At 50.0% G+C, this 13,359-nt stretch overlaps 1 long non-coding RNA gene across 1 annotated transcript in view; it reads left to right on the top strand.

Moving 5' to 3' along the window:
* Window positions 1-287: 287 nt before the first annotated feature.
* LOC132007715 (uncharacterized) overlaps window positions 288-13,359 on the top strand; it is a 24,030-nt gene continuing 10,958 nt past the window's right edge. Inside the window, exons 1-2 of the long non-coding RNA XR_009401419.1 lie at window positions 288-431; window positions 1,987-2,069. This is a non-coding gene — a long non-coding RNA (uncharacterized LOC132007715). The remainder of the gene's footprint in view (window positions 432-1,986; window positions 2,070-13,359) is intronic.

Below are 13,359 nucleotides of genomic sequence, written 5' to 3'. Positions count from 1 at the left end.
CCCCACCCTTCCCATCCCTCCTCCCGCCCTCCTGCCATTCCTCCCGCCATTCCTCCCCATCCCTCCTCTTACTGCCCTCCCTTTCGGCTTCCCTCCAGCACCCATCACAGAGGTTTACAAAGTGTTAACGGCCGTCCAGTCTGGTGGGCCAGTGCGAGTTTACAAGGAAGCGGAACTGCCCTAATTGAGGTGGAAGGTCAGGAAGCCCCTCCTTCTGGCCACTGTTTTGCTATAAAACACTTTGTAATCTGGAAAGAACCTGCCGGCTGAACCAGGCGCACGTTTGCCCCTCTAATTGGGAGGTTCCAAACTTCACCACAGGGGGCGCTGCGTGGTCGGAGGTGCTTTGGCCTTGTTTGCGTTCCGGAAACGCACAGTGGTTACGGGCATAATGTAAAGTCAGTTCCGTGGGGGTCATTGGCACGTCATAGGTAAGTCTAAGGTTTCGCGGACTTTAGGACACGGTGGTGGACCTAACTGGGGAGGCGCATTTAGGAAGTGGTCAGTTAGCATTTTATCACAAGTCCACGCTCCTGGAGCCCCCCAGGACCTGGGCTTCGGTCAGCTCCAGAGGTCTTGTTTGGTAGCCTCGAGAGCCTTAGAAATGGGTTCTCACTAGTGAAGGCAGTGGTTTTCTAGAAGGGTGTATTGGCTAGAAAGGGGAGCTGCATTCCAGTGCGGGCAGGTGCAGACGTGGACAGTCTGGCACGCCTGTGGGTGGTTCTCATACAAATGTCCCCGTGGGCATGATTCCTAAGGGACCCTGTGTGCATCCAGCTGTTGGTTGGGTGGATTTTGGGCCCCTGGAGTTGGACCAGAAAGTTAGAGGATCCCGCTGCAAGAATCCCCTCGTGTTTGCCTCAGGCAGATTTTCTGCTAGGCGCTGGCTGTTGGAACTCTTAAAAAGACCAAGGGCTGGAGCTTGACGGAATTTCCCGCACAAGATTGCTTCACACAGCTGGCTCAGAGCATGGAGCGTGGGGGAGGACGTGGTGGAGGACTTCGCTTAGGAGTCACCTAGTGGCACTGTGGGGGAGGGGCCCAAGGCCCTGGCCCACCTCTAATTACTGAAGGCTACAGAGACCTACCAAAAAGAACCTTCTCATTTTTGCAAGACCAAACTGCCTTAGGTCAATTGGCAACAGCCTAAAATCCCACCCCAGATCCTCTATAAAACCTTAATCAGCTGTGAATTCCCACCTCCCCACATCAATAGCCACCATGGACCTCAGTGCTTTCTCACTGGTAAATTCGGGTCTAGCACTTGGGTCCTTTGTCATAAGAACTATACATACTGGTTTTATCATTTTTTAAAATATTTTATTTATTTGACAGAGAGAGAGAAATCACAAGTAGGCAGAGAGGCAAGCAGAGAGAGGGGAGGAAGCAGGCTCCCCACTGAGCAGAGAGCCCGATGCGGGGCTCGATCCCAGGACCCTGGGATCATGACCTGAGCTGAAGGCAGAGGCTTTAACCCACCAAGCCACCCAGGTGCCCCATGGTTTTATCATTTTTAAAAAGTTTATTTATTTTAGAGAAGGTGGGGCAGAGGGAGAGAATCCCAAGCAGACTCCCCGTTGAATGCGGAGCCCAAGGCAAGGCTGGATCCTACAACCCATGAGATCATGACCTGAGCCGTAACCAAGAGTCGGATGCTTGATCAGCCAAGCCACCCAGCACCCCATATAGGAGTTGTTTTCTCAAACCATTCCAAAACAGGTTGGATTCACAAATTGGAGACCAATGTCTTGTGGCCAGGGGGTGGGGGTAAAAAAAATCAGTGCTCCGAAGTGGCCACAGCTTTTCTAATATTTGTCGACGTCTTAGCAAGGAAGCATTTGCTGATGAGTACAAGGTATTTATGAAGGGCTGCTGTGCCTAGGCACGAGGACAGACCTAGTTGGGAGGGTGCAGGTTGCCTATGAGGAAGAGAACCAGGGCTGTGAGTTACATTCTCAGCTTGGGTCACATCTTCTCTCCCTGCAGCCTGGTCCTGAGGGGCAGAGTCCATGTCACTGAGGAAAGCAGAGGTTCTCGGCCAGCAGTAATAACACGCTCACCTGTGTGAGGTAAGCCCCACTGCCCAATACCTTAGGGCACAACTTTGATTCCGAGTGTCCTTTAGCCCTTTTAGTTGACCCATTTTCCCTGTAAAGTTGGGCCCTTTACAGCTGCAAAAAATGTAAGAGATGCCACCCAGACATGTGCATCTCCTTGGGCTTGCCAATAGCTAGTTCCCTTGTTGTTGGCTTACAAAAGCCCAGTTTTGCTCTGCTGTCAGATGGCAGGGTGTTCATGGAAGGTGGGCTCAATCCCAGGAGATGATCCATAATTACCCTAAGCCGGGTATGGGACAAACCTCACTCTCCGATGACTTATTTTAGGGACATGCATGCCCTGGCCAATAGAACCTAATGACAGTCCTGGTTGTGGGATTTTTCAGAAATATTTTTCTTCCTGAAAAGAAAGAAATGACTCAGGAGACTGCAGCCACCCTCACACACCATGTTCTTTCTGCCTTTGAAAGCTGCTGTAAAGATATGAGGTGTTAGAGCAGCAGCAGCCGTTTTGTGACCATGAGGAGATGACAGAACAGAAAGGTAGAAAGGGCCTGGGTCCTTGATGACCTCTTTGGCCACTAAACTCAGACTGCCTCTGAGTTTCTTGTATGTGAGATATTAATATACTCTTATTGTTTAGCTTACTTTTGTTGGGTACTCTGCTGAGAGCATCCTAATGGGTACAGTCCCCGTTTAAAAGTTGAGAAAGCGGGGGAGGGGGTTACACCAGTGTGGCTCAGTTGGTTAAGCGATGGTGTTTGGCTTAGGTCATGATCCTGGAGGTCCGGTATCGAGCCCGCATTGGGCTCCCTGCTTGGGGGGAGTCTGCTTCTCCCTCTAACCCTCCCTCTTCTCATGCTTTCTCTCTCTCATTCTGTCTGTCAAATAAATAAAATCTTAAAAAAAAAAATTGAGAAAGCTAAGGTTCAGAGAGATTGGGTCATAGAGTCTGTGACAGAGAGGGGCCTAGAATCCAGGAATTACAGTTTCATCCAGGGCACTCTTCCCTCCCTCTGAACTCTACTGAGTCTTAGGAACCCCCTGGGACTCCCTCAAAGCCAAAGGTGCCCATGATTAGGCACTGTGTGTCTGCCTCCCTTCCCCCACCCAAACGGGAGCATCGTGGCTTTTATAGGACTTGCTTTATTGGCTTCTCACTAACATTCGGTTTGAAACAAAGGCTGTGAGGCTTAAAAATATATTTAAAACCACTGTCTTATCCCTCACCCTTCAATTAACAACAGCAGCCAGCTCTTTACCCCACCACAGGGGAAATTGTAAGGAAAATCTCTTTTCTAAGAGGAAATAGGGCATCGTATTTAATTTCCTAGGTTCAAGGCCAGAGATCCGAGTTGAACTGCTCACTCACATGCTCGCACCCACAACCCGCGGACACACAAATGCACTTCTGAGGCATATGTGTGCAGACACGCTGCTCACTTGATTTTGTCATCCTCTTAGGCTCTTCCAAGTTATCAAACGCAAAGATGCAATGAGGCTAGCACAGGTGCTAGGGTTTCTAGAAACACCTGGAGGGCTGAGCGAAAGCAAAAGCTCCTGCCTGGGTTCTGGAAATGTCAGCAGCCAGAGGCAGACTGGTCATCAGGCATGTCGTCGGCTCTTCCAGACTCTCAGGCTACCTCCTTCTTGAGACCCAGCTTCTCTTGCTTCCTACCACTTCCTCTCAAGTTGTCCAGTTGGATCCAGTGGGCCAATGTGATCCGCTGGGCTTCTCGCCGTCCAGCTTGGACCCACTGGCCTTGCTCAGGCTGGACAGTGTTCTCAAACCAGGGTACCTTCTGTCTTTCCCAGGGTGTGGATTCCCGAGCCAATCAGTGCTAACAGGATAATGTAGTTTAATGACACAGAATAGGGGGTAACTTATACAAAAGGGACCTGGCTGTCCTCAGAATGGGGGTATGAACATTGCAGGTGTCTGCCCCTTTAATCAGCCCCATTACAGCCTCGTGGGAACAACCATGAACTGCCTTTCTTCCCCGGCTTCTCTCTGCACCCCTTCCTCCTCTCCCTTCCTCTTCTCTTTCAGTCATTATCAGTTTCCTCAATGCCTGCAATTCCTGGTGTCTACTGCTGCCTCATCAATGACCCCCCCCCCCAAATCTAGTAGCTTTAGAAGACGATTTTAAATATATAGCACAACTTTGGGGTGCAGAATTTTGTCAGGGCTCAGTAGGGTGATTCTTTTCCTTCTCTTGGTATCTGCCACGATCACTCCGTGGTATTTGCTAGCAGCCTGGCTGGTCTGGAGGGTCAAAGTGGACCACATCTGGTGCCTCAGCGGGAAAGGGCACAAGGTGGGGCTTCCCAGGCTGCTCTCCCTCGTTGTACTGCTTCAGGCCCTCTCCACATGGTGTGTCTAGGAGAGTGGGACTTCTTACCTGGGAGCTATAAGAGTAAGGGTTCCAAGAGACAGGGAATGGAAGTTTCCAGGCTTCTATGGCCCAGTGTTCCTTTCCCCATATTCTATTAGTCAAAGAAGTCACAGAGCCCACCCAGATTTGAGGGAGGGGATGGTCTAGATTCCTTCTTCTCTAGGAGGGGGGATCTGAAGGTAGACTTCCCCGTTTCCTTAAGTTACAGAGAAACTCTTTCATTGTAATGATGGTGAATGGGGGGTGGGTGCAGTGGAGAGAACCCGGCACAGCAAGAGGTGACTTAGGCTGGGTGGGGGATGCAGGAGAGAACAGACGACAGCTAAGACAGCCGGGACTAGGAAGGGGTGCACAGGGGAAGGGGGGGGGCCTTGGAATTAATCTGAGTGTCCCCTAAAAGCAGAGCCTACAATGAAGACTTGGGTGTAGGTCCTTTGGGGGGATGAGATGACCCCCGGCAGTGCAGTCAAGGGCACAAGTGACACAGGGAGGGGAAGGAAACCCATAAGGGGTGTGTCAAGGAGCGGGTAGACATCTGGGACTTGAGTGTGTCGAAGCCCCTGGGAGACTCTCAGGGTGGGGGTCCCGGCTCTAGAGTTGTCGGCAGAAGGGTAGTGAACCTGCGCTGTTCACACCCCCACTTCCTTCTCTCGTTGATCAGGAGTTGACACTAGGGCGTTGAGCTCCCGACAGTTTTGCCCTGCTCTGCACTAGGGACCGTCCCAGGGCAGTCACTGTGTCCAGGAGCTATCTGCAGGTGGCCTCCGGGTGGGCAGGGAGGTGTGGGCAGGGCCCAGACGATGGCTGCTGAGACTGTTTCTGATGAGACGGTCTTCCTTCTGCAGAGGGGGGGCACCTGTCACACTGTATTCTATGTTAAAAATGCCCCCTGCTTGTGCAACACAGTCCCCTCCTCCACCTGCCTGTGTATCCATCATTACCACCTGCCTGGGCCACAGGTGCCACTGTGACATCTGTCCTAAGCATCTCGATTTTGCCCCCTTGCAGTCTGCAACTGCCAAGTGCTTTATGCTTTTTATGCAATTGGTCTTAAAGAATCTCTATAAAGTCTTTAAGAATCTCTATAAAGTATAAGCTGAATACTCTGAGTACTCTTTGGCTCAATTAGGCCCATTTCATGGATGCACAAACAATTCTTTATCTCTTTTTATAAGATTTATTTATTTATTTATTTATTTATTTATCTATTTGGGGGGAGGGTAGGGCAGAGGGGGAGAGAGAGGGAAAGAGAATCCTCAAGCAGACTCCCTGCTGAACAAAGCCAGATCTGGGGCTCCATCCCAGGACCCCAGGATCATGATCCAAGCCAAAAATCAAGGGTCAGCTGCTTTACGGACTGAGCCAGCCAGCCCCCTCCCCCAAACTGAACACTTCTAAGTGAGTCATTTCGAAGAGCTAGAATAAGGTTGATCCAAGAGGCTTTGCCACAAACCAGACCTGTTTGCTTGACTACCTGCCTTTCTCCCTCTCTCTAGCTCACCCCCCCACCCCCCAACCCCCGCTTCTTGGGCTTAATTGATAGGCAAATTATTGAGTGTTTGGCCAGGCTGAGGGCCAGGAGGCTGTTTCTAGCCTGCAGATCCTGCCTTTTAGGTAAAGTAGGGACGAATCTGCCAGCAACCGTCAGATAACGGGCCCCTTCCAGTGACAAGGGCATGATGGATTTCCCCCATTCTTTGATATCAGTGCTTTTGTTAGTTTGCATTTTGTGCGGGGCCTTTCCTCTCGCAACTCAAGGCCTTTTGCAGAGCCTTATGTAATGGAAAATCATTCTGCAAGGTAGGCAGACCAGGCAAGGCCAGCATACAGAAACCGCATTCCTTATACACACGCACAGCTACCTGCTGGGGCCCATCTGTGTTGGGGCAGCGACATGCGACATTCGTGGCACTTGGAGACCATAACAGAACACAGACACAGGCAAAGGGGAATGCAGTCGCCTTTGCTAAGCTCCAAGGAGGCCCCTCTCCCCATGCTTGGGTGACTGGCTTTGAAATAAGAAAAGGAAGAGCTTTAAGAAAGGCAGAGGTGAGTGAGGGAGGAATGGGATGATTATCAAAAGGAAGGAGAAGTCAAGTACACAGTCTTTATGGAAAACTGAGCAGTAACCACTGTAGCTGAATAGGGGCTCACCCTATGAGCCAGCAACTCCCCTCCCAGAGAGATGCCTGGTAACCTGTGGAATGGGAGGTGGGAAGGGGGCATCCGAGGGGGGTGGTAATGTTCTAGATCTTGATCTCTGTGCTGGCTGACACCTGAATTTACTTAGTAAAAACTCATTGAGCTATACACTTACTACATGTATGTTACACTTCTACACCCAGGAGGTGTATATTTTATGTATGTTACCCTTTAAAAAAGGTTTGCGGGGCACCTGGGTAGCTCAGTGGGTTAAAGCCTCTGCCTTCGGCTCGGGTCATGATCCCAGGGTCCTGGGATGGAGCCCCACATCGGGCTCTCTGCTCGGCGGGGAGCCTGCTTCCCCCTCTCTCTCTGCCTGCCTCTCTGCCTGCTTGTAATCTCTGTCTGTCAAATAAATAAATAAAATATTTAAAAAAAAAAAAAAAGGTTTGCAATAAGGAGGGGAAGAGGAGTAAGGGAAACGCAGACATGCATCACTTTGTGAACAGGTTGGAGCCTGACCTTGAACCCATTTGTTCACTAATCCAAAGGGACCATCACTCACTTCACCTGTTTTTGGCAGCAGAGAGGATATCCATTTTTTTCTGGTGCTTAGCTTTCCACCAGAGTTTGCGGGCCAAAATTTCGTAAGCAGACATGCTTCTAGTTGGAGTCAGGCCAAAGGCATTAGAGATTTATGACTTCATTCATTCACTCATTCCTTCATTCAGCCATCAAAGCCAGGAAGAAGTATTATGTGATTCTGGAAGCCTTTGGCCAGAGCTATTCGTTTCTAGATGTTCTCTTAGCAGCAACAAGACACTTCAGCCCACTTGGGGGGAAAAGTCAGAGGTGGGGTGAGGACTCCCAGTGCTATACAGAGTGCCTTCACCCCTCTTTCCCTAGATTCCTGCATTGGGGTGGGAGGCTCATACTTGCTGGAATGGAGAGTGACAAGGAGTGACAGCTTTGAAAAAGGGCAGATTTGTTTTCCGGGGCTGCCGGAACAAAGTACTGGGAACTGAGAGGCATAAACAGTAGAAGTGTACTGTCCCCCTGTACTGGGGGCTACAAGTCCAAGGTCAAATTTCCCCTTTTCTGCAATGACACTTGTCACACAGGATTAGGGCCTACCCGCCTGACCTCATTTTAAACTCAATGACCTTGGTAAAGACCCTCCCTTCCAAATAGCATTCTGGGGTCTGGGAGGGTTCAGACTTCAACATATATTTTGGAGGGGGGGAGGACACGACTGAGCCCATACCAGAGGGAAATGGCTCCATTCCAAGCACTGACCCCACCCTACCCCCACCCTCCATTCTCTCCATTGTGTCTGGGGCACAGCAGCTGGGAAAAGGCTGACAGGGACCAGAAGCTCCTAAAACACTGGGTAGGGCCTGGAAAGCAGTTGGCCTGAAGAATGAAAGAGAAGATAGGAGGAGAACCTCTGGAAGTTTCATGGTGCCTGCGGACACAGGCTCAGGAGACAGGCAGGTCTGGTTCAAATTCTGATTCCACGCATGGAAGTACACTCTCATTGTATGACCTTAAGCAAATGAAAGCTAGGTTCTTTAAGCCTTGGTGTCCCCATCTCTAAAGCTGAAATTTCACAGGCGCCTCAGGGGCTCAGTTGATGAAGCATCTGCCTTTGACTCAGGTCAGGATCTCAGGGTCATGGGATCGAGCCCCTCTTTGGCTCCCTGATCAGCGGGGGGGATCTGCTTCTCCCTCTGCCTCTGTCCCTTCCCTGCTTGTGCACACATGTGCTCTTTCAGACTCTCTGTGTCTCTCCTCTCTCAAACAAATAAATATAATCTTTAAAAAAAATAATAAAGTTGGAACTTCAGTTCCCACTTCCCAGGGGTGTCACTGGGCACGTGAAAAGGCTTGCACTGCGCTTGGTGTACAGACAGCACATAAGACATGTGAGGAATTATTGTTTGATCCTGAAAGAGACTCAAGGAAAGCAGAAGCACTAAGTCAGGGCTTTAGCTGCTGTACAGAGTGGTTTTAAAATGATTAATCAGGTTTTGAATTATTTCAGTCAGATGTGGATCTGTTTGTTTTTGTTTTTAACAAAAACAAATGCAACAGAAGGGTTCTATTTTTTTTTAAAGATTTTATTTATTTATTTATGTATTTGAGAGAAAGAGAAAGAGAGAATGCGTGGGATAAGGGGCAGAGGGAGAGAGAGTAGTAGGCTCCCCACTGAGCAAGGACCTCAATGCGGAGATCGATCCCAGGACCCTGGGATCTTGACCTAAACTGAAAGCAGATGCTTCGCTGACTGAGCCACCCAGACAGCCCCCGCCCGCACAGAAGGATTCAAGGTGCGATGTACCCTTGGGCAGTATATGCCCTAGGTCTCCAGGCCTACATCCCTAGAGTTTTCCCAAGCATATATATGATCTCTATAAATTTGGATTTTTTTTAATACATAAATAGGACCACAGTAGATGCCGCTGGACCACTCACATTCCCCGGATCACCCCCACCCACCTCGAGAGGCACCTACAGACATTGGGCTCAAAGCCTACCTCCTTCTGGATCTCTCTGCATGAGCATACTTTCTGGCCAAGGAGGTGCTCAGTGGCCCTTGGGGCTGGCTGGAGGCCCTGAGACATGAATGAGTGGCCGGAGGTGATAGATAAGTACCCCAGCCTCCTTGCCCCTTGGTAGCTGGATCCTGATGCTTGTTCCACACGCATTCTCAGTGGGTCCCCATGGGACTGAGCCCCAATTGCCCCAGTGGGAACCTGCTCGCTGACCTGCCCTTTGTTGACCTGACCTCCCCACCCTGGCTCAGTCCTCTCTTCCCTCACCGTGCTTCCCAAGTCACCTCCCACATAATGACCTGCAGGCAGATTCTTGTCTGTAGCTCTGCTACGAGGGGAAACCCAGCTAACACCGGGACTGTGTAGTCACACAGTGGTCTGCACCAAACTTTCTCCAGCCGGCAGTGGGGCTCACAGATCTTTCTCTAGGGGCACGTATGGAAGGACTTCGGATCACTTCACATCCGTTTCGGACGCTTCCAGCTTTTTGTAAAGAACAACGTACCAGTGAGCAGCCTTGTACATGTATCTTTCCAAAAATGGGCAAATCAGAAGGCTCATCTTCTAGAAGTCCCCAGTTGCTGGGTGGAAAGCTAAGGAGAGAGTTTTGATCAGGCTCTGACGTCAAGATTGGAGGCGACAAGGAGTAAAGTGGCTCCGACTTCGGACACTGTTTATAGTGAGGAGCTAGCGCTCCTGAGAGGCCCAGCCCCCCGCCCCTGAGAGTCGACCCAGGGCTCTCTGTACATTTGAGCGGGTGTCTGTGTGCTCTGTGTGCTGCGCAGAGGGCCTTCCCTCAGAGTCGCTGCCTTCAAGAAGAACCCCCATCCCACTGCCTAATCGGTGCCATAGGCCGTTGTTTTTCAAGGAAAAGTCTCCAATTTTCTGATGAAAAACAACTTGTTTGGAGAGCACGCACTCCTAGGATCTTCAGGCTCCTCCTCCGGGCTGACTGTTGTTGACAAGAAAGTAATGCTTAGGAGGAGTGTGGAAGGAATCGGTGATGAGGCTGAGAACGGGCCCACGGAGCGCACAGGCAGTGTTTTCTATAATTTGGTAGCTCTGCCCACTCATGAACACTTAGAGTGTTTACCTGATCACCAGTCTGTTCTGAAAACAAATGTTCAATTCATCAAAATACTTCCTGCTCCTCTCTTGAGTTATTTGCTGCCTACCGGCTGCCTACTTAATCACCCCTAAAGATGCAGAGAGAGGCGCCCCGGACCTGGCTCTGGGGACTTGAACCTTCGGAGAGCTAGTTCAAGGCTGGAGGCAGCAATGGCCAGAGCCGCCCAGAAAGTCAAGGTTGTTGACCTTGACTGAGAGGAGGGAATGGATTCTTCTTTCCCTGTCTCTTCCTTTTTCCTCTCTCTCTTGTTTTTCCTTTTCATCTTCTTGGTTTTCTCTTGTCCTTGGAGGTGGGGAGCAGGCAGAAGAGATGCTCGGGGACACGCTCCCATCTTCAATAAAACCTTCCGGGAAGGAAAAGGCTCTGTGAAGAATTGTCAAAAGAGAAGGAGGGGTATTTTGTTGGCTTTCTGCTGAGACGAGATGGGGGTGCCACACCTTCTCTCCGTCTCTTGCTCTCTCTCTCTCTGTCACACGCACACACATAGGCACCAATTTGGGATGTGAGTCCTGGTGAGAGTCTCTGATGCCCACACCCCACGTGCCTAACTCAAGAGGCAGCCACGGGGCGTCAGGCCAGGCAAGGTGGGACTATCAGTCAGCCACCACACTGCTCAGGGTGACTTAGAGGTCTGCCCTCCCTGCCCTTGGGGAGGTCCCGGGACCCGTCAGGCCTCTGGGGAACCTTCTCCTGGCCGCCTGGAGAATGCTCCCACTCCTGGAGGTGTGAGTTGTGAGGTCTGGAGAGATATGTGGCAAAGGGAGACTTCCAGGCACCCCAGAAGGAGTGTGGGAAGTTGAATTCTGACCCTGTTGCCAAAGGTGTGTGATTCCGTCCATCCTGGGAGAGCCTTAGCCTGCCTGTGGAATTCTTACGACTTTGTTCCCAGAGCAAGTCATCTCCCTTTGTCCCAGCCTCTCTGTTCCAGATGCTGCCTGGCTCTGATTCTTCTTCATGAAAACAGCGATGTGTTTTCCTGAACAAGAGAACCAGCTGCTCTGGGTCTCTAGATCCTTAGCGACCTGTACTTGATCCTATTTAATCCTTAGGACAGTCCTGCATCCCGAGGACTGCTATTACCATTTCATAGCTAAGTAGCTAATGCAGTAAAGAGATCGTCACAGAGCCGGTTAGTAGAAGAGTTGAAATTCGAACTCGGCTCTCTCTAACTGCCCCTAGCCACTGTTCCATACTGCCTTCACATACCATAGAAAGAAAAGAAAAGGATAGTTTTAAATTTTTTTTAAAGATTTTATTTGACAGAGAGAGACCGCGAGAGAGGGAACACAAGCAGGGGGAGTGGGAGAGGGAAAAGCAGGCTCCCCGCTGAGCAGAGAGCCCCATGGGGGGACTTGATCCCTGGAATCACAACCTGAGCCAAAGGCAGACTCTTAACCCACTGAGCCATCACAGTGCCCCGAGAAAAAGCTGTTTTTAGAAAGACACCAGAATTTCTGTGCCTTACTCTGAGTGACCCTGCTCTAGGTTCAGCTAAAAACGCTATTGCTTCTACCACTATGGAAACAGTATGGTGGTTCCTCAAAAAATTAAAAATAGAACAGCCATATGATCCAGCAATTCCACTTCTGGGTATTTATCCAAAAGAATTGAAAGCAGAGACTCGAAGAGATATTTCTCACACCCATGTACATAGCGGCATTATTCACAGTAGCCAAGAAGCGACAGCAACCCAAATGTCCACCGCCGGATGAATAGATAAACACAATGTGGTTTAGCCATACAGTGGAATATCATTCAGCTTCTGGCACCTGCTATGACATGGGTACACCTTAAAAACGTGACGTTAAGTGAAATAAGCCAGTTACAACGGGACAAACACCGCATGACTCCCCTTAGATGAGGTCCCTGGTGTAGTCAGATTCGCAGAGCTGCAAGCAGAAGAGTGGTTGCCAAGGGCTGCGGGGAGGGGGTGGAGAGGGAGTTGTTCGATGATTTGGGGAGATGAAAAAGTTCTGGGAATCTGTTGCACAGCGATGCGAATATATTTAACACTGCTGAATTGTGCTCTTAAAAATGGTTAAGACGGTAAATTTTACAGCATGTGGTTTTTACTACAATTTGAAGCTTCCAAAAATTAAAAAGAAACATATTCCCAAAGCGCCAGTGCTTCCGAAAAGCTCAAGGTTTAATCCACTCTCTGACCACCCCGCCCCCCATGATTATTTTGAAATGTTCTTTGCAGAGCCCCAGTCATGGACCGTTAGATCCGACTCTACGAGGAAACTGCTAAAGCTTCCCCAGGCTATCTCCACGCAGATTGCTTCTTTACACCTCCTCCCCGCAACCGTGCCTAGTTCAGAGATTCTTAACACCTCTGGGTCTCAGGAAAATCTGAGAATCTGATAGAAGCTGCCACCTCCCCACCCCCCACACCTCGAACGTACATATGCCGTGATACAACTTGTTTTCCTTATGATTCAATGGATTTAGGGATACCTGGCGCCTCTCCAAGGACCCTAGGACAAGGGTCCCTCACATCACAGGGCTTCCCCTGATTGGCTCAAAGACTCCATTGTTCATCATCTACTTTCCCCCTCAATGCGATCAAGGGGAGAGGGAGCGTCTTAAAAAATCCAGAATGGTGTCCTACTCTTTGGGTGACGATTCATTCTAAAGCATCTTTCTCTATGTAGTGTGTGTGTGTTAGTGTGAGTGTCTGTCTGTATATGTGTGTTAGGGGCAGTTAGATAGCAACTAGAAAAACCTAATCAGGGACCCACACTCCAGAAGTAGCTACACAAGGACTTTGAATATCCCTATCTAAATCTATTCCAGAGGGTTGCTTAACATTAAGATCTTAGAAATACGAAGACAGTTAAGATTCCAGGTTCTGAGCCCTGGTCGGAGCAAGGCTAGTGGCAGAGCTGCCTGGCAGCCTCCATTTTCAGAGGACTGGGCGCCTGATCCCCCCCAGAAGTGTGGCCACCCCTGCCAAAAGATCATGCTCCTGCCTCTGAGCAGACTCAGCATGCAAAGTGCCCATTGGAGGGCCCAAGGACAGAGTGGGACGTTACCAAGCCTGCAGGAATAGGTTATGGCATGGTCCTTGTACCTGCTTC

This window comes from Mustela nigripes, chromosome X, assembly GCF_022355385.1.
Source record: "Mustela nigripes isolate SB6536 chromosome X, MUSNIG.SB6536, whole genome shotgun sequence".
Taxonomy (NCBI): Eukaryota; Metazoa; Chordata; class Mammalia; order Carnivora; family Mustelidae; genus Mustela; species Mustela nigripes.
This window is presented reverse-complemented; position numbering and strand designations above follow the sequence as displayed.